This window comes from Sylvia atricapilla, chromosome Z, assembly GCF_009819655.1.
Source record: "Sylvia atricapilla isolate bSylAtr1 chromosome Z, bSylAtr1.pri, whole genome shotgun sequence".
Classification (NCBI taxonomy): Eukaryota; Metazoa; Chordata; class Aves; order Passeriformes; family Sylviidae; genus Sylvia; species Sylvia atricapilla.
In genome coordinates this window covers 58,478,940-58,501,828 of record NC_089174.1, presented here as the reverse complement: position 1 = coordinate 58,501,828, position 22,889 = coordinate 58,478,940, and the positions used below count along the sequence as shown (strand labels likewise).

Here is a 22,889-nt window from a genome sequence, read left to right as displayed (position 1 = left end):
AAAACCCCCTCCCCCCCTCCAAATAAATGTGTTGATGTAAAATCAGATTAGGCTCTGGAAAACAAAGCAGTGTATTTGCATTTGATCAGAAAGCAAAGTTCCAGAAAAAAAAGTGCTTCAGTTGCAATATTTAGTCTCTATTCATTAAATATATAAATACATATTTTCCAAATATATCATAACACACATATTATCTAAACACATTTCTTTTTTGTATCTATGCTTACACTTCTTTTTGTAAATATAATGGGTGTGTAGAGGAATATGTAAATCCTCTCCCAGACAATACAGCTACTGCCTGGAAGGCCAGAGAAGTTGAGAAAATATAAGCAACTAGCTTGTAAACAATTCTTATTCTAGGCTTTCACAGATCTTTCTGAAACAGACTGATCTCATTCATGTGTACAACTTATAAATGATTAATTATTTTTTTTATTTTAAAAACTGTAATTATGCCTTAGAAATTAGAAATTTTGTCATTATGCCTTAGAACTTGGAAATTTTACTGTGTATGTTCTAATGATAGTGAAGACCACTGCTGTCATCTAACCTTGACTCTGATAGCTATATAGTCCTCTAACTATAGATTCTGTATAAACAAATTTTTGCGTGAAATAGAAAATGTTCAGAATGTTTCCTTGAGTTTGAAACAGCAAACCTAAAGAACAGAATTAATGGATTTTTTTTTTTAATAAACTTTAAATCTGCAGTAGTCATGTCAGTTTGTTTGCTGTATCTGTCTGCCAGCAAGACAGTGACCACTTACAGTGATTACAAAGTACACCAAATGTAGTGTATATGTCACTTCTCCACAAGAGCTTGTTGGCAGCTTTGATCGACTTCTTTTTGATTACACCACAATCACCTCATTCCACTTTAGCTACTCTCACTCCTGCTCTCTCTCCAGGGGTTCAGATGTCATTGCTGTATACCTTAGCAGATGAATCAGTTTTCCTTTGTTAAATCCTCTTCCTAGGAAGATGAATCTACTCATTGATTTTGACCAAAGACTGGGTTTTAAAAAGGGTAGAAGAGGCTTCTGACCTTTCAAGTGATCAGATTAAGGTGTTTTTTTTCACATTATTAAGTAATCAGGGAAGAAATACATTAAGCAAGAGTTTAGTCCACGGGCTGCTTTGCTGGCTTCTAAAAACTGTTGTGCACTGACAGCTAACCTAGATTCCATTTCTTCCTTTTCCTCTGAACCACAAGGGAAGCTAAAATGCATTTTCACATTGCATTTTGCCTAAAGGCTCTCAGTAAAATTTAATTTTCTTACTGCATTGATTTTTCCATTATAAGTTGTAAGAGTCTAATGATATCTCATAAGAATTTTTACTGTTGAGAGAAAGGGATGTGAATGATTTAGCAATAGTAACTTCAAGTGCTATAGGACTTATTACTAAAAGCCTTCAATCTGTCTATTAGATAGGCAGATTTTGAAAAATCTATGCCACTCGCTATCCATTGGATGGCCTCAAGTTAATTTCTTAAACAGTTTCATGGGGACAATATATGATCCAGTTTCATCAACATTTCTGAAAACCAAAATAAACCTTTCTAATTTTGGAGTTGAAAATAGTGCTTAAAAATTAACAGGCAACAAGGAAAGAATGAAATTGAGAGACTCCAAAGAGCACAACCATTTCTGTCTTGCAGGCTACATTACACTCACTGAAGACTGACATCCTTATTATCCCAAATACTTCAAGTTTGTCATAGTTTTTTCAATATGCTGGACAAAGAATATCATACATCAAAAAAATATGACAAGAGTCCTGGAAAAAGAAAACTCACAAGCTGACTCTTTCATTCAAAACAATTGTATCATCACCAAAGTTGCAGAAAATATGTCTGAAAACAACAAGTGTGACAGACACATCAACTGAGTGCCAGAGCAAGTAAAGCAGAGGTTTGCAAGTCCTTGTGTTCCACAACTACTAGAGATTTTTTTTATTTCACTTTGTTATGAATTTCATAGATAGAGATGGAAAAATATACAGACGTACAGTATGTTAATAAATTAAACAGAATAAAGCTTGCTGTCTGTTTTTCTTAGTAAACAATAGTCTGATAGGTATCTTCATATTTTCTAAAGAATTGCAGACAGTTGGAAGAGTGGCCAGTTTATTGTTTTCTGTGGTTTTCTTTCACAGTTAGTGTTCATAAAAATAACGGGCCTTAGTACAGATGCTGGAAGCAAATTAAGGAACATCTCACATCTAGTCAAGTCACCTGGGTTCCTTAGGGGCATATTTTCCTTTTTGAAGCCTGGAAAATAAATCAAGCTGAAGAACAGACCTCACAGAAAAACAGGTCTGAAGTAGCTGTACTACAATTCACACAAGACACCTACACAACTTTTCATAGGCAGTTGCAGGACTTTTTTGGCTTTGTCATCACTGTGGCTGTATGCTTACTTTATATGGAAAAAGTTAGCTGCTTGTTGTTTAGGGGCTTTTCTTTGCTTCTTTGGGGTGGGGAGTGTTTGTGAGGTTTTTTTTGTTGTTTTTTGTTTTGTTTTAATAAAACAAGTATTTCCATTACAGACAAAATTTTCTGAGAATTTTTTTTATGCTAAATGCTTGTCCAGCACTTTAGACATCCAGACCAAAAACTCTGTCAAGTGCACTAAACCACTAACTTGTCCAACAAAACCCACTTCTGTTTATGAGGATTGGTGTTTGGGATTACCCACTCTTATCTATCATAAAAATAAATGAATGTAAAAACCAGAAAAGAAGTTTCACATAGTATTTTAAACTGCACTTTTACAACTACAAGATTTTAAACATGAGCAGTTATACTAAAGTCATGCAATTAAAGAAATATTGTAATTAGATAAAACCATATTAAGTTAAGGATGGGCTTAATAGATTTTTGTATAGTTCATTGGACCAACAAGTCCTGTTTGGAAGAGAGCCATGACCATAACTCTTATAGAAATGATGCCCCAAGATTAGGTTCTCTATGGCTCAAGTACTATGGAAATATGTGTGATACAATAATTTAGATGACAGATTTTGCATGCCTTCACGGTCTGTGGATTTTCTTTTTAGCTATCACTGCTGTGCAGTAAAATTGTACATCAATACATCTACTCTATCAGAGAAGCTGAGACTGACATTCCAGACTCTTATTTTTAAAACTGCCAGAGCTTCAGCCTCTCTCTAAATAATGGGCATGTCAATATGTTAAAGCAGAAGACTCACCCCTTCTTGGCTGGTATCACTTCAAAGTGTAAAATCAACTCTGTGTATTTTAAAATGAAACACACCACTTCAAATTTAGCCCACATTTAATAGTTTTCTTCTTCTGCCTCTGCTGGGGTTTAGAGTCGTTCTGTTGCTGATACAGAACAGACTTCATGCTAACAATAGATGTCTTGAGAGAGTGGGCAGAGTCTCACTTCTCCACCCCATTTGAGTCTAGCTTCTAGGACAAAAACAAATCAGCATGTTAGCTCTTAACGCAAGTAAGAAGAATCCCTGTCAACAAAGTCTCACCCAAGCAACAGCACTAAACACCAGCAGCTGCAACAAAACACTCCTACCTCCCCAGCTGTCCCATTATTACCCAGAAAATTTTTCCTTCTCAGATGAGAGCTTATCTCACACAGTTCAGGACACCCACACTGTCTGAAACCAAAGCCCAGACTGGGACAGTCAGAGTCATATCACTCAATACTCAGTATGTCTTATTCTATCCAAATTTATCCACAAATATAGACTGGAGGTCTTAGAGTTTTTTCATACTGCTGGCAATGAGGAACTTCTATGAAAGGAATGTCTGAAATTTGAGGCTGTTTAAGCATAGACATCTCACCAGATATTACATGGCAAGTTCCTTAAACTTGGGAAGTGAAACAATTCTTGTCAACACAGCACAGTTAAGTACAGACACAATATATCCGATTAATGAAGAAAGCTTCCCTAGAAAATATGTAATGTTTCTGGGGTGCACAAGGTAGCAACCACTCTTATTTTTAAAATAACAAGCAAGTGAGAAGGGAAATAAGAAGAATTGTGTGGGTGAAGAAGCAGAGACTAGCACTACAGAGCTGAATAAAGACAAAATATTCTGAGAGATTATACTTATGTAAAATAAATGTAATAAAAAAATTATTAACTACTCTTAGGAGCCATACATGGAATGCAGATCTGCTTTACATAGCAAAACATGCCATTAGCTATAAACAGAGTTAAGATTATACAGTGCATTTGGTTTTCATATAGTGATGTGCTGCAGCTGAGGAATCAATAGAAATCTTTTCTTGTGACTATCTAATGTGGTGTTAGAGAATTTCAAATATTAAGACGAGATCAGTGTAATTTATAGGTTAAGACATGGAGGGATTTATAGTGCTGTTACGTATTAATATTAGCACAGTATTACATATTATGATATTAATAGGATTATAATACTTTGTGTATTTTACTTTAATATATAAAAATGTGTTTCTGAATAAATTGATCTCTTAACCCATAGATAACAAAAATTAATATTACATCTTTAACTAATTTCAGGTATGATAAAATAATATCTCAAAATTAAAAAAATCAAGATTTCATTGCACAAATCATCCAAAAATCAGAATTCTGGTGTCTTCATACAGATGAGTCAAGTCACTTAAGATGTTCTGAAATGTGCTTCAGACTACAAAAATTCCTTTATTGACATATGAAAGTGCTGAATATAGAACTATCTAGTGGGGTTTTACTAGTGTCATCTCTGAGAAGACTTCTGGTTTTTAATTTTTACAAATGATCAAGACTGGTACATTTGCTGATAATATAAAATTTGGATAAAAACTGCATCCTTATCAAGCAGTAAGACAAGTTTAAATGAATTCTGATTTTCTCAGTAACTCAGCTGAGAAGCAGAAATGAAAATTAATATTGAAAAATATAAAGCAATAAAAGCAAAATATGAAAATAGTAAACTTGGACATTTAATTAAGAGATTTATGCTAAAACATGAAATATGGTCCTTAATAAAAAAAAAAAAGAGGATGGCAAATATTTCTTATATTCATTTATATATACCAAAGCAAGATAAGGAAGCAATCTAAAATCCTTTAGAATTGCAGGTTGGGAATTTGTCATGCACATTCATCTGGCAAGCTCTTGCAATATTCTGTGAACTTTTCATCATAACATTAAAAATAATACATTTTTCACACTTAATCATTAGAGATAAAAGTAAAATTAGTCCAATTTTTCAGGTGAGAGTTTGAAATAAACCTGAAAAATACACAAATTAAAATCCCTAAAGTTTTGTAAAAGGATAAGGAAGTGATTTAGCAGATCCATACTTATCAATCAAAGAGACTAACTTCAGAAATAGCATTGGGTAGTAGAGGAAAGCATGAATAAGGCTTTAACCATAGAAGCACTGAACAATTTGGGTTGGAAACAATCTTAAATTTCCAACCCACCTGCCATGATCAGGAATACCTTGCACTAGACCAGGTTGCTCAGAGCCCCATCCAGTCTGGCCTTCAACATTTCCGGGCATAGGGAATCTACAGCTTCTCTGCCTTATGTGTTGCAATGCTTCACCATCCTCATAATGAGGAATTTGTTCCCAATAGCTAATCTAAACCTACCCTGTTTCAGTTTGAAGCCATTGTCCCTTGTACTATCATGTCTGCTATCTTGTTAAAAGTTCTTCTCCAGGTTTCCTGTAGGCACTCAGGATACTGAAAGTCTGCAAAAATATCTTCCTGGAGAATTCTCCAGAATGAACAACCTCAACTATCTCAGCCCGTTCTCACAGAAATGTCCCCATTAAATAATAAGCATAACCTGTAAAGGTTGGGAAGACAAAAATCATATGCCTAATCATTTCTTCTCCTTCCTTCTGTCAGGAGGAGGCTGGGAAAATCTAATCTATAGACTAACCTCTAGTTTGTTACCTTTCTTATCAAAGAATAAACTCTGTGTGGAGATTACATTACCTATTGCTCTGTTTTCACTATGTTCTGGCTCATTCCTTTTAGGCTAAAAATAGAACAAATGGTAATATTAAATATAAATCATCATCATGAACTATGCTTCTGTTGCCTATTAGAAACCTCCAGAATTTTAGGCACTGGGTTACACCTTCATCTGGGTTTGCTTACCAGTTCATGTATCACTGGTTTAAACAGCTGGCTTAAACTAGCTTTCTACTGTTTTGCAAACATCTATTTTGGGATTTAAAATAATACTACACCACAAAGAAAAGTCACATACAAGAGATTTGGAGTTCTGGCTGTACAATATTTTAATGTCTTTCTTCTTCTGCCCCAAGCCAAACAACTTACAGAATTCTATCAGGACCCCAGACTTTACGTACTGGATAAAAAACACATAAATAATGCAAGTCAGAAAAATACTTAGATAATAAAATATACATTTCTCTCTTTTCCTGTTGTCTTGTTTGTAAGACAACAGCAAGAAACCAATATGATTATGTCATCACATGCAGATGAGGTCAGTGGGATCCCACATACATTTATGTGTACCACTTCTCTTACATACACAGAGGCACACAATTTCAGGGGGTAGCTGTCTTGATTTAATTTCTCCTCTTCATACCTCTTTCTTTTGAACCACTCTTCTTTGGAAGAAACTGTCAACAAAGACTTAATTTCTACTTTCCTTTTCCCATTTAGTTTACAGCATTTTAGAATCAAGATAAATTTAAAGAATTAAATATTAAGCTATGGTCCTGCTAACAGAAAACCACTGAACACTTGAGACCTCTGGCTCTAATCCTCATTAGTTTTCTATTCAATTCTGGGTCCATTCACAATTGCATTCTAATTGCTTTGTAAGAAATGTTTACCCCCAACAAAAGTTGATTAATATGTTCAGTGCACATAGTTTTGCATTCTATACTAGCAGGACAGACAGAAAGAAGTTCCCTGACTGTGAAAATATGTTTGCTTGCTTTTTCTTTTTAAATTTATTTTGCCTGTTTTCATTCTGCTAGCAAATATGCGCCTGATATTTTTTCTAAATGTCCATATACATATGAACAAAGTGAAAAATAATTCATGCACATTCTGAAAAAAAACACTACCATATGTAACAGGTTTACATTTATTTCTTCATTTCAGAAAATAAACACATTTCATCTGAAGATAACAAAAAGCACTCAGTTTCTTATTATGACAGGATTGTCTTGGATGAAAGAAGTAACATGCAATTAGGAACTCTAAAATTGCAACTTTTTTATTCTCAGCATTTCTATAAGGAATTAATACTGTAGTGTGGGGTCATTAAGTCAAAAGTTATGTCAGAGGTCATCTTCAGCTGAAGATAAGTATATTTAAGATAATTATATTTTGCCTCCTATTTTAGCAGTTAAATCCCACTTTCGAATACCAAACACTCTCAAACTAAAACAAACCAACAAAAAAAACCCAAAAACAAAACACACACAACTTTTCATCAGTTGAATTTGTATTACTTCTGTCCCACTACCAAAATATCTCATACAAGCTGATATGTGCTGATTTGTAGCTTTAACATTGTGCACTGCATTACTTCATCTTTATCTTTTCTATCTATATAAGAAAGAATAAGCATCCTTAAATATATGTAATCCATAAAGGAAACTTGCATAAAAAAGCTTGCTGCTGCAGGCATTACTAAAGAGCCCTTTAAAACTGTATATTCTTAGGATAACATAATACAGTATTCTTCTTCTGAGACTGGAAAATTCTTTTCAGTTTAAGAATATTTTGAAATTAACAACTGTTTATTATAAAAAGCTGTTTTATTAAGCCATTTGATAGCCATTAGGTGTAGTGACTAACAGCAACAATTGCGTGAGTGACTTACATTTTTCTGATCTTGACCTATTTAATTGATCAGATCACTGAATGGAAGATGACATAGTACCACAGTGCCAGGGATCCAAAGGTTTGATGTCTCCATACTGAAAGATAAAGTTTATTTTGAAGAAAAATGTCCATGCCACCCAATTAAAAGAGATAAGCCATTTCCTTACTTTACCGTTTGCACTTCAAAAAGGTAAATACATAAAGATTTTACTTCTGTGTTGTCAGAGAAAATAAAAAGAAAACCCACCACATTATATACACTCCTCTTTCAGGGTCTCAGCACAGCTTGGCTAAATTACTTAAGTAATACTAGTTTTCATAATTTATAATTCAAACCATATGTCAACCTCAAAAGGAAAAAAAAAATCATCATTTTAGTCATGTTTTCCCCACTTTCCAGTTCTTATCACATACTTTTGTTAAAAGTAACCTTTGAAAAACAGCATAGGACCTTCTGCTAAACTGAAGTCTTCATTAACATAAGAATTCTTGTATATAAATTAATTGAATCTAGGTCCCCAAATTATAGGCCAAGGTAAGTACTAACTACAAATTATTCATAAGCCTTCAATATTTCTAATAGCTGAGTGATCTTTTAAAGTTGAATAAACTCTTTTCTCTAAATGAGGCATCTTAACAGCACAAGTGAAAAGGAGGCAATACCCATTCAAATAAAAAGAAAAGTTAATGAAACAAAACAGCAACAAAAAGGAAGGTAATCACCCATTTATTCAAAAGAAATATAAGTAAAGACTTTCTCTTTTAAGGAATTTTTGCCCTGGAAACAATTTGGAACCAAGGTGTCAAATAATTTGTAGGTTTCATGATAACAATTCAGGATACAAGAGGCAAAAAACCTTCTTTTTATAGTCCTACTATAAAAGTGACATGTTTGCAGTGTATTTGGCCTCACTTTCATTTTGTTTACAATATGATTTGATGTTCCATGGGAATGACTAGCAGCCTATAAGGAGAATCAGCATCCTAAACTGAATTGAAAACCAACTGAATTGCTCTCCAATGACACTGGCTTATGATCATGTAACAAGAATTCACTTATAAACAAAGAATAATATTTCCATTTAGATAAGAGGCATTAAACAACACTTGATCTGCTTTAACAGAAAAAAAAAAATAAATCTGTGTTATTTCTCACTCTCCCTAATCATCATTCCAGCACATTTCCAAGAATCTAATTATAATGCAGAATCACTGAAGGTTTTTCATCAGCAGGACCTGGAGCTTGCTACTCATTTCTGCTGAGTACAAAGCCCAAGGGCTCCTTAGATCATGTTGATTTTATAGCCTTTCTATATTTGACAAGCAGCCAGTGTATTTTATGACGTAGACCCAGAAATTGAAAAAAAAGACCTGTTCCCACCTATCAAGCTACCAGAAAAAAACCCCAACAGAAAACCAAACTAATTTCTTCCAGAAAAAGAGAGACCATTGTTAAGTCACTGCAATTGAGTTTATTAGGAGAAACTATTATCCTTTTTAAACATTGTTAGAGATTTCTGGTAGAAATTTTCATAATTAAGATTCTGCTCTTTCTACAGTCCAAAATTTAGCAGGCGAGACAGTATATCCAGAGGCGGAATAGTCATCCCTGGAACCATTCAAAAAAAACCCATGGCACTTGAGGACATGTTTTAACAGTCTACATGGTGGTGATGCTAGGCTGATGTTTGGATTTCATGATCTGTCAGCTCGTCTCTAGCCTAAAGATCTTAAATGTAAGATACTGTCGGTCCCACAGTATTTCAGACAAACATAGAACCCCATGTAATATTGTAAGTTTCTGTAAGAACATCTATGTAGAGTAAAGTTTTGCTTAACTTACTAAATAACAAAAAGGTCTCACTTAGTGAGATATGTAGTCAAATAACTAAGTCTGTGTTTACAAGCCAGGCAACAATTTGGAATAATCTGAGATGCTGCCAGAAAACAAAACAATTTGCAATTTACAATATAACTACAACCATACTGTCATCTTCAAGATGTACAAAAAATGACTAATTTAATTATAAAAATGTTTCAAAGGCTATGTCTTTGGTAGCTAGTAGATTCTGCTCTTTCTGTTTACAGACTTGACAACATATAAATCGTACACTGCTGTGAAGAGGAGGAAACCATTCACCCAAATTGTGTCAACTTTGGCTGACTACTTAGATTTTCTAACTGGTGATGAATTTACATAAAAGAAGCACATGAAAAAGTAGTCTTGCTTTACTAACAATTCCAGCTGGCCCCAGCTGTCCTCTGATTAGCATGGAGGCCATTATTCTGTAAGATTCATATTTCCATGTACAACTGTATCTTCCAATCTGAGTATTGCTGGATCTTCTTATTTTATATATCATCTGTGCTTCCACTGCAACTATTTGACTTAAGTAACGTGCTGCTATATTTAATAATGATCTGTGCACTTCTAGTGTACACATACTTTAAGTTCCACTTTTTGAAATCTTCCCTATCATTTCATAGTGGAGAGAGGAAGAGGAGCATACTATGTGTGTCTTTCCTCAGAAACATATTTAAAAATCAGGTCATAGCCTTCCCCAAACAAACAAAAAAACACCCCTGCTGATCACCATGAAAATATATATTTAAAAAAAAAAAAAAAGTACTTAAAATAATATAATCTTACTGGAATGACTTGAATAGTTGCATTTTTGAAATATGCATCACTAGAATAATGGAGATTCCCTATGTATTTCCACTAGTTGTAACACTCTGAAGATACTGGCTTTCAAATACCATCATGAAAATAAGTAGCACATAGAATTATATCTCACTTTGCAAGAGTGAGATATAATTCAACTTTATTCTAAAGTTGAATTAACGTTCCATTTTGATATTTTGGGGAAATTCTGTTTCACCATGAATTTACACACAGTGTGCATGACAATAATTTCATTTTTTATTGCAGTTTTGGGAATAGGATTTGCCTGTGGCTACGTAGATATACCAACCTTATTAATTTGTATTTTTATAATCAATCAATAGTTTAATATACATTGCAAAATTTCTAAGGGCTAAAAAAGGCCTCCTGGAACTACTTTTGAAAAGAGATGAGACAGAGACTTAATTCCTGGTCCTACAGCAGAAGGAAAGAGATTGTAGCCATTCCTCCTGATTCCTGTCCACTGCCTTCCTTGAGAGACCTTTATTGATGGAAGACACAAACTAACTCTTGTTAGAAGTTGTGTAAGTCTAGCAGTGCTGCACTCTTCTTGATTGGTTATCTTTGCTTCATAAAACTGCCCTATGTGGTACTCCTTACAACTCCTCTCTTATTTACAGCTTGAAAAACACAGTAGCTCTGTGGGCAAGTACAGAGCAATCAGGATATATAAGGAGATATGCAGGGTAATATAATCCAATTAAAACCTCAGTTACTGTTCCAATAATGCCTAAACATGTCTGTTGCACTTACGGTTTTATGGGTTTAGTTTTGGAATTTTTTTACCCTGCAAAAAGGAATACACACCTATATCAATTTTTAAACACCTTGTTTTCAGGTTTTACAAGTTACCATTCCTACAGGGCTATATTGAATAAAAATCAAATTATGCTTGTATGTCATCTTTTGCTTCTTAGGTATCACACATGAATATGTTTTACAAGTAACATCTTAATTTTTTCCTAACACTGCTAAAACCATAATTTCATAGCAAAGCAAACAAACAAACAAAAAAGTATTATATTGTTTTCTCTGTATATTTTATCCTTGAGAAGTAAGCAAGAAAATAAAATCTCCTTCCTCTGAAATTTACAATGTGGTCTTCTGTCAACCAAAAGGTATAACCATGATTATTATTAACCTAATTATTATTCATCTTCCTTATCATTTCCCAAGTTATATCTGCCTTGCAACTTTTATTTGATTCAGACATAAATGACAACAAAATATACTGCAATACTTTTGGAAACATGGAGTAGGGTTAAATCTTGAAAATCTCAAATTGACGTATTTTATTTTGTTTTTGTTTTGTTTCCCCAAGTTATTAAAGAGCAGACAGCCAGCAAAACACCATAGAGAGATGTCCGAGTTTGTGTAAACTGGGATACCACACTACCAGAATGAGGCATATATATTTTCACAAAATGAGATTAAACAATACAAAGTTTTTCTTGGATCCTTTTTTCTGCTCATGAAGCTGCTTTGTTCTGATTATAAGAATAACTTCTGAAAATCACTTCATCTGTTGGTTATGGAAAATATTTCTGGCTCACAAACAAGATCTATAATATTTGCTTTATAAAGCCTTGATAAGTGGAGGTTGTCTCTCATGCATGCTAGTTGCAGTACTCCTTCTCAAGCTGGACACTAAAATTTCTTTTTCAACAATCATTTAATGATCATAATATCCAAGTGACTTCAGTAAATGCACATTCATGTATCCCAAACTTTCTGTCCAAACCAAATGCTGTCAAAAGTTAGATACAAATGGTATTATGACAGTAAGATTTATCCTATCAACTCTGCTTCTACCCCAAGATCAATAACCCTGACCTCAAAAGAAAATACTATTGCCAGTAATCTTTACTGGTTGCATAATGGTCAAAATGTCAATAATACAAAAACAGAAAACACACCTCACCTCAGCATAATTATATTACCCTTATCCCTAGGTGCATCTTTCTTTCCAAAATCAGGAAAGGTGACCTACCAAAGTAGCAAATAAAAAAAAAAAAGGCAGTGTGACATTACGAAGTTCATCACATTAGTCTCAGAGGCACCAGCATAGTGTCAGGGCAGAAAAGCACATAAACTGATTCTGTGGATGGACTATAATTAGCAGCATGAGATTTTGGACTCCATCAATTTGTGTATCATTTGCAAAAAGGGGAAAAATTATAACAAAACAAGGAAATGAAACCAAACATATGACCTGTTTCCAAATATGAAGACAAGAATGTCACTATCAACACGCACATACATGCATGATAGGATTTCTAGGATGTCTCCAAAACATAATTAATCTAATTATGCTGATAGCTAAGCACAAGTGTTGATTAAGGGAGCTGTGTTAGCATCAGATATAATTAGCATAACATAAAAAAAATCCTTGCCTTTGGGAAAGGCAAGGAGGAAAGGCAAAGTTCTAGATACACCATCATAATATAGACATGCACAATTCATAATCCTGAATGCAAAGGAACGTGCAATTGTACATGTTCTTTTTTTTCCTGAAATACCTGTATGGGACTGGCCACATTTGATACACGAGAACAGTAGTCTAGCCCTGAGCAACTACCTTAGGGCATCTAAAATGCATCAGCTACCTATGGTTAGGTAACCGGAACTTAAATCCAGTGGTTAAAGACAGTGTCATCTGATTCGATGCAGAGACTGCACCAGAGACCTGACTGACATGACTACTGCTGAGGATTTCTTTCACTCCATTCTTTCCATTTCTTTCATTTTCTACCCTCACTTTCTTTCCTTCTTCATCATGCATCTTCCAACAATTCCTTATTTAAATATACAATGAAACATAAATTGCAATTTTATTTTTTTACAAAAACAAATCTAAGTTACCAAGAAATGTTTGGTTAAAGAAATGTCACAATTCACCCTTCATTTAATTTGTTCAGCATTGATGATTAATAAAATTAACAGAACATGAATATTCATGAGCTTCCTTCTTGTTCTTATTGGCAGTTCTCAAGCCAACCAAAACCTGCCAGAGCAGTGGAGAGGGAAAAAGACATATAATCTTATAAGTGCACTTCAGTGTTACTCAAAGATACTAACACACTAAACTCAACCCAAAATTCATAAATGTCCAATTTATTGATTTTGTAGCAGAACTGTATCACTTACTTCTTTATCTCTTCACCTACACTAGGAAATATCTAATATTCACATAAACTGCAGTGCTCTCTTTCCCCTTTTTATCACTTCTAGAAAACACAAAGTAAGTAGGTTGAGGACATCGGCCTTCAAAACAAATTCTTACCCCAGAAGGGTCACTGTGCTTAGGATCGGTGAGGGAAAGCAGAAATCCAAATTATGAGCTAATTTAAAAATTAATTAGACGCTCTACCTTTGTTACAGCCTTCTGCAAAGGAAGGGCAGAAAAAATTGGAAGATGGGAAAGAGTGGAAAAAGCTGGCCTCCATGCTGAGCAGAAAAAAGATGAGTCTGAGCACAAGTATATTTAGATACTTCTCAATTTATGATTTCATGTAGAATACGACAATGACAATATCCAAAGACTGCTTTTCCACACCTATACAAACCTGTGGAAACCTAAAGTTGATGATGAAAAACAGATGCACTGTTATGCCAAATACAAAGATTACTTTTCTCTAATAATCCTAGGGAAAAAAAAAAAAAAAAGGAACCAACGAAAACCTATAGTTTCCAAATTAAAGATATTTTTAAAATAGGACGAATCATGCATTTTGATTAGGTCAAGAAAGCATCACAACCTGTATGAAAGCTGATGATAAAAAATTTTAATTCTGTATTTTTATTAATACAGATTGCGCAGAAAAAGAATAACAACAACACAGCAAAACATTAATAACCTTTAAAAAAAGAAAAAAAATTAAAAAAAAAAAATCAAACCACATTTCCTGACCACTTTAGTCCATCAAACGGCCTCCAGCAGCTAACATTATTTTTTTCTATTTTGCCACTTTTCTCCATTAGCATGAGAAATTGAAAACAAATTTCACAAGAAGCCCACTGCACTTCTACAAATGCAGAATATATTAGTTGGAATTATTTCCCTTTTTCTTTGAGTAACAATTATTGTGTGCTGTTGATCCAATTATCACTGAGAAACTTAATTTTGCAGAAGGCTTTCACAGATATAGCTAGCATGGTTAAGAATATTTGGTTACCTAGGTATGGTTTATGGTGACCTTCATGCCTTTTGGCTGCTCTGGAAGCTTTGCTGTCCATTGTACACTTTCCAGATGATTCATCTGATAAAAGAATTTCCAACCTCACTAGCTGATTGTTGCTTCAATGAATTGTTGCACCCAGAGGACGCTGGGTGTACATGGAATAACAGAAGCAAAATCAACCCACTCTAAACCCTACACTCTGAAAAAAACAGACAAATAAATTTTTGCAGCTTTTCAAGTCTAGCTGCCCAGCACGCTTAGGAAAAAAAAAAAAAAAAAAAAAAGATTAGGACAAATTCTGTTAAAAGCCATTAGTGAATTTTTTATTCATAGGGAGAAAGGAAAGTTTCTGAAATACAAAAGTGAATAAATGGCTAAATTATTCAAAGGGGGACACACTTATCATTATATTAATACAACAGTTCTACTTTGTTTTCTTATTTTTTGTTAAGTACTCCACTTGGTATGCCAATGATGCCAGTCCAAAACTACTGATGTCAAATTTGAAATTAATGACCTTTGCTGGGCAGATTTCTGTTTGTGAAGGAAGAGCAATGATTAATACGACTTTTCATTAGGACTATTTCTATGAATGGTTTACACAAAAATTGTATTAAAGGTTATAGGCAATGAATTATTTGAAACTTGCTTTTATGATTTATCTGTATCTACAATTTTCAGAAATTTACTAACATATAAAAAAGTTACCTAAATTTTCTCTCAAGGAGAAATTCTTGGTATATTCTTCAATACTTCTACTAACAAGTGTAGGATATTTCAGTAATCATGATTTAGGGTTGATCAAGCTTCTCTCAGCACATTCCTCTCATCGCATGAATTTTTCAGGTTTCAAGGTTTCATCAAAATAGGTTTCAACTCTGACTTCTTTTCTTATGAACTTTAATATCCTAGCTATATGACAGTTTGAGAGTTGCTTTGTACTACTAACGTGTAAGTATGGTAACACTTTTACATCATAGTCAAAACGCACAATAATTAATAGTCAAAAAACCCACACACTTCCTTCAGGAAAACCTAGATGGATCAAAAAGTATCAGCTATAATTTTATACTATTATGTTTTCTGATAAAGACAAACCCTTTATTGTTTTCTGCATCTCTGAAGAAGCCTGAGAATGCCATCTGGCAAATCTCGGTTGCAATAAGAAAGGGAAAGCATCTCATGCTAAGACATAGGCAGTGCATATGAATTCTCTTTGAACCGTTTCCATTGAGAAATGTTGATGCTTTGAGCTTGCCTCACACATTCCTTCTAATATAAAAGAAAATCATTCAAAACTGAGAAAATGCACCATCCTGTAAGATTTTTTCTGAGTGTTATATTGATGGGATGGATATCCTTATGTCATTTTACCTAAATGAAGGGCAATTCACACACAGTTTTGGATTATCTTTTTGTTGCTGCCAGTAATTCTGTAACTACCTAAGTAAGAGTTACATCATTGCTCTCCCTTATACTTATGTGCAGGAACTCAAAGTATGTTGTGCTTCATCCGAAGTTGAATACAGAACTGACCTTTAAGGTTAAAATTAAATCCTTCAACATATATCAAAAATTGGTACCATAAGTGTTCTTATTTAACTCCTGCTTAGAAAACAAAAAATCCATGTACTAAAAATCAATATTCTGTATTAGATCTAGTTGCAGTATGGAAAACTTTTTTTTTTTTTCTTTGTTACTAAAGATTGAAGAAAAACATGTTTGGCTAAAAGAAAGAACAGAGTGAGAAGAACACCAAACTACTTTAAATGCTGGTTTATGTAGTACAGGGTCTGGTGAGACTTTGTGCCTTGCACCACAATGAAGGCTACATTTTAAGTGTGTAGGGGTGAGACAAAGAAAGAATGCGTCAAAGCTAGAGCAAACTTACTTTGCCTGACATACTCCCACACTGGCTGTTAAACTGCTGCATGAGAGTCTAAAAATCACTTCACACTTTCAGAGTAGAGTAGAGGCAATTGTTCTTATGCAGTTACTTCTACTGCAGTACCCTTAAGAATTACTGTTCCCAGAAGACAGACTGGTGTACGCTTTCAACCTGCTGCCACCAGAGGACCTTTACTCAGGTTGGTCACTTTACATCAGTCATCATCATAAGGCAATTGAGGTGTCATCTATAAGAAGCTAACCAGCTAGGAGGACCACTCTGGAAACGTGAGTTCACCTTACCCACACTGTTTCCATAATAACTGGAAGAGCTGAATAATTCCAGTTTCCATTAATCCCATGAGTCCCCTTTATGTTTACAGACAATCACCTTGGCTGAAGCAGTTTCCTCTCAACCCACATTTTCACTGCAAACAAAAAGCATATGCATTTCACATTTCACTGTTGGGCAGTATTACATGTACTTTGCAAATGAACTAGGTAATCTAAAACCAAATAAAAAGCAGAATCCTGGAAAGAGAGTGATTTCCCGAATGCCACTGTGTATAGCTCTCAGTTTTTAAACTTAAAAGAAAACAGAATGCACCATATCCACCAAAACCTCACCTTACCTTTTGAGAAGCCATCCTGAAACATATGAAGAATTCAGTTTAAGCAGCTTTTCACAATGAGGTGAAACTTAAATGTGGGACTGCCTGATGTCAAAAAAATCCATTCTTCTAAACCAAATATTTATACAAAGCAGAGTACTGGGCCTTAAAATATATCTATCTCTTAATTAGCAATCATATGATCTCACACTGCTTACAGCTGGAACAAATCCCCTCCAGCATTTTCAGGAAAATCATCGGACTATTCAGAGCCTTCTTCATATTACAAACATACACATCTAGAATCCTCTTTATCCAAACTCATCTCCAAAATCTTAATTTTACTTTTCAACTCAGTCTAAGTACATAATTTTGGGAAGTGCTAATTCGAAGAACTGTAAAGGCATTTAAAGCAGGACTTTATTCAGCATAACTTTAAAACATACTAGTATTTTGATAAATTTCACAGTATTGCTGGCAGAAATTTTATAACATTGATTTTATAAACCAGATTCTCTAATATCCAATCAGTTAAAATTTTATTAAACTAGATCTTCATCTTATATATTGACAAAAACCTCCACTTTTTAGAAGTGGTTACAAAGCTGTCAATGCAGAAATTTAGAATAAAGCATACAATTTCTTGCACAATAGTCTTTACTTAATAAAGCATATTTAACACAATAGAAATGTAAGATAAATAGGATCATTTCTGCACCTATTGACAGCAAATAAAAATAGATGAGCAATTTAGCTGTTGTATTGACCATAAGAGTAGTAAATTTGCTGCAATTTTCTCTTTATTGCTAGCTTTTCTGCTGCTGTTTTACCAAAGAAGCTACAAGGAAGGATAAACTGAAAATCAAACAGCATCTAAAAGCATTAAAAAGTGTTAGAAACTCTCCCAATATGCATTTGTTTTGCCTGTGTGCCTGTTCTCTTCTCTTAGTCATTATTATCAAATATATTTAATTATCATTTGAAAATTAGTTTATGCTTACTGCCTATTTCCTATTAAAATTTTAAATCTTTATTTGCTACTAAATATTTTTTATCACAATCAAATATGTCCAAAAACTTACAGTCCAACTACACTTCTTGTCAATACTTCTTGACCCCATTTCTATCATTATGTTATCGCTGTGACATAAGGTCCCTTGCTAACTTTGTCAGAGTTTGGTAGTATTATAGCTGCAAAACTGTAAGGTGGAAAGTTTACAAGAAAAAGGGGTAACATAAAGGGTCTTTAAGAAACTTCTAATACTAATGACTTTATAATGCATCCGTGGAAAACAAAACAAAATAGAATGCAACATATACAAGCATTCTCCAGCTCAAGTACTTTTGAATCTAAGATCTTCCTACAGCCTTTCCACTTTTTTTTTTTTTTTCTGTTTTAAAGAACACCCTGAGCATCCCTTCCTCCTGAGCCAGTTTCTGTACAACCCATATGCCTACTAATGAAGGAAAAAAACTACTTTCCTTGGGTACAGATATCAAAATCCAAACCCCAAAATTATAGAACATCCACATAAATGTCACCGTTGAATTTGTATTTGCTGGTTACGAGGTCTTTAAAATGATAGTTAATCAATAGGACTTAGTCTAATTACGTGGGATTCAGGTAGCAATCCGTTTTTATACTAAACAAGCTCTGGACTGATGAAAAGTATCAGTGACCTTTTCCTAAATGCTGAACTCACCTGTTCTCCAATTAAGCTAACAATGATATCTTTGTTTATAGTGATAGTACTTCAAATATGTAGAATTATCACTCATATATACACAAAAGTTATCAATGCTGTGGAAGTTCTTAACAGACAAACCAAGACGATTAAAGCATTGGTGTATTACTTGATTTTAATCACGTTCCTCATTTCAAAATAGTTTGTGCTATCAAGCAGCATGCTTATTTGTTTCTTCAGCAAAGCCACATTTAGCAAAGAACAAAGAAGGAAACATTGTCATAATTTTTTCATCACACTTTATCACCACAAAGTTTGGTGGAAGCTCAGTATATTAAGTAATTAATATTGACAGTGTTAGTTGACTTTGTCTATTGAAAACTAACGCAGGTATCTAAGATTTTATTAGAAAGAAATCTTAAATCTGCACATGTCAGAGGAATTAATCATTGATTCCCTGTAGACTGCTTATATATTTCCTCAGACCATTATCTAATCTGAATAACAAGAACAATTGCATAATAAACCACATTACTGCTGACACATGCAACTTTGTTATATCAGTTATATATTTTCATAGCAATAGGTGTTCTTAAAGTCCTCTCTTGTTTCTTCTGTATCAGATTGACCCGATTTGACATTTGCCTATGCCAATATTCAAGATTGTACATGAATATATAATCAAATACAACGTGTATCACATGTAATTGCCATGATTTAACTCAGGTAATTTCCCACAGTAGTAATTTCAGCAAAAGTGGTGTGTGTTTTGAGTAATAGATTCTAAAGTATTGCCATGACATATCCTAGATTAAAGAAAATCCCAAAGACAAATTAAGAAGACTGTGTTCCAAACTAATAAAGCCATTGAGTATGTAGAGATTCAGGCTAAACTAGACAACATAGTTCTTGTCTGGTAAGTCATATATATATGTTTTTTCTCTTTTTTTCAAATAGGCATTGTTAGACATTCAACATTGCTGCATGTTTAGGACCACCTAGCAGAACTGAAAGCTTAGCCTAATAAACTTCACTGCATGCAGTCTCAAAACAGTTAATGCAAATTAGTGGGATATATTATTTTAATGTGCTGTCCACAGGGAGTACAATACAGCAATGAGCCATGTCAAATGTTACTAAGTCATTACAAAAAAAAAGTGGCAAAAAAAGCATTTTGTTTTTAACTGAAAGGTAAATTCATAGTACAAAACCACTAACAGTAGGACTCCTTACTAAGTCAGAAAATGTGTTATCCTTTAATTAAAAGTTCATGAGTTCATGGGGTATTTTTTCTGTCATAAATGTCAATTACCAAAAGACTACTGTAATGCAATACGAAAGTCAGCCTGATTCACGGCCTCAGAACTTGTACCCTGTGCTTTGTAATTCCTTCCTAGCTCTAAGATTATGAATACCTGAAAGCAACTCTGAATGTCATCCATCTGCTACTGCAGATTTAGTCTTTCTGCTTGTGTTACATTAATTCCCTAAATAAATTTTGTCTAGTTGTCTTTACTGTTGTGACATAAACTAATTTCTTTACTTCGGGAAGAAATGCATTTGAATTGACCCTGATAAACTTTCACTCCCAGTGGCATTTGTTAGTTATGAGTGATTTTAAATTACACTTGAAAGTGCAACATGAATTTCACATTTGGAAGTTTAATAAAATGCATTTGCAAGTTCATGTTTAATGGTTTCTAACAGCACAAGTTTATTCTGATTAGGTGAACAGTAAAGACAGAATATATAAGATATTTGAGCTGTATTGTTTACTTACAGTAGCCACTTATTCTGAATTTGTACTGTAAAATAACCCAATTTTGCCAAGAATTTGTAAAGACATATTTTTATTTTATTCTAATTCAAATCCACATTGTCCCTACAATAGATACAACACATGAAGAATTTAAATCCAAGTCCATTTGGCTGAATAGAGAAAAAATGCTGAAATGCTATTGATTCCTTCCAGTACATTCAAAACAATTGACTCAACTGTATTTCTGACATAACACTGAGGTTTTATTTAGATATTAGCAAACATGAGCAAACATTTTCATTTACATACCTGTCATTGTTATTTCCTTTCTCTACCTTGGAAACAGTTACCCCTCAACTACTAATTTTCCTTTAGGAGAAATGAAGCAAATGTCGATAACGGGTCCACTGTCCCAAGAGAAATAATGCCTGCAAAAGTTCTCTCTGCCAGATGCAGATCTATTTAGTGCTGAACAACACCTAAGAGCAGACACTTCATGACATACATTTATATGATCTTTGTACCTTCTGTTAACTCTACAGCTCAGCCAGCAAACCTCAGTTCCACTGCTCATGACGCCCTTTTAAACGAGTTTATCATTTTGTTTCCCCTAGATCTCTTCCACCTATCAAAAACAGTACCATCACTACTTTTGAATATGCCCCATAAAAGCCCTTAGAAAGCAAAGCTGTTGTCTGGAACTGTCATCCTCATTAGAAGAAAAGATATACATACATTTTATACATATAAAACTTGATGAAAATTTTAAGAACTTCAGAGATATGGACTAAAAATGCTTGCAATTGAACGCAGACAAAAATACTCTTAGCATCTATAACTCAGGCACATTTTATATTAAACTGAATGTCTTGTCACCTGGCATTGCTTTGCAGATCAGACCATTCTGCAGAACCCTCCTGAGGGAGCATCTCTTTGTTTAGATTTTGTCTGTATTCTACCACATACCTACACCTGCACTGAAGTATGACATTATACAATACTTGCCATTCTTAGTTTCTTTAAACAAGTATTCACCCTCAATTTTCTTCACTCATAAAAACCAGCAAACCACTTAATGCGCCTTCCCACTAAAAACAGTTTCAAGATACCATGGCCAAGTTTCTCTCTGACCTGAAGAGTAACCGGAAAAAAGAAATGCATGCACACATATATATATATATACACCTATATATGCAATGATAAAGATGTGTGTGTGTGCATATGTAGGTGTTGAATGCTAAGAAAAGGTCTGGACAAGCCTGAGAACACAGGGACAGTAAGCAAGCACAGAGAATTTACTTACTAATGCTGTCCACTCGGACCTCTTTGGAAACCTGAAGGAGTCTCCGCTTTCCCCTCCTGTCAGTCAGGCGCCGCGTTGTGCCCCTAGTCCACACAGGCCCAGAAGGAACTGCAAAGAGAGAGAAGCACATGCCACATCAGGCAGTTCTGTTTTGATGGGATCCGGCGCCACTGAAGCTCGCTCCTGGGGGGTAACCCTGTTTTCAGAGCTGACTCCGACAAGAGTCATTCTTCCAAAGATTTTTTTTTTTTTTTTTGAAGAGTGCTTTCAAATAGATGGATAGATAGATAGATAGATAGATAGATAGATAGATAGATAGATAGATAGATAGATAGATAGATAGATAGGCAGGCTTCCTGGGGCTCCCGCGCCCTAAAATTTGTGGAGGAGGGGGGCTGGGGGGGGGGGGGCGGGGGGGGGCGGCGGAGAAGTAAGAGGCAAGGTACCTGCAACTCTCTCCGATGAGGCCGGCAGAGAGACAGGGAGGAAGAGAGTGACGAGAGGGAGGAGAGAGGGAGCGAGCGAGGGGTGGGGAGGAGGGGTGAGGGGTGTGCGTGTGTGTGTCTGTGTGTGTGCGGGGCGGGGGGCGCTGGAGCGGCTCTCGCCGCGGGTGCGGCGGCCGCCAGCTCTCGGCGAGAGCACTGCCGTCTGCAGGCGGGCGGCAGCGGCCCGAGGGGGCTGCCGGGGCCGGTGCGGGGGGCGCGCTCCCCGCGGGGCCCCGCGCAGCCTCCGCCGCCGCTCAGCCCGCTCACCTGCATTTCCTTAACGAGCCACTTGATGGCCGGCAGCGGCCGCCGTCCCCCGGCCCCGCCGCAACTTTGGACACCGCGGAGCCGCGCCGCCCCCGCGGAACTGGGAATGGGGAGGCGCCGGCGGCGAGGCGCCGCGCCGGTCGCTGCCCGCGGAACTTTCCGCCCGGCGGAGGGCGAGGGCCGGGGCTGGG

The 22,889-nt window shown here is 35.2% G+C and overlaps 1 long non-coding RNA gene across 1 annotated transcript in view; it reads right to left on the bottom strand.

The window, feature by feature from the left end:
• Positions 1–22,458, bottom strand: part of LOC136373640 (uncharacterized) — a 143,673-nt gene extending 121,215 nt beyond the window's left edge. Inside the window, exons 1-2 of the long non-coding RNA XR_010745685.1 lie at positions 22,393–22,458; positions 21,947–22,054 (exon numbers count right to left, since the gene is read on the bottom strand). This is a non-coding gene — a long non-coding RNA (uncharacterized lncRNA). The remainder of the gene's footprint in view (positions 1–21,946; positions 22,055–22,392) is intronic.
• Between the last annotated feature and the right edge of the window lie 431 nt (positions 22,459–22,889).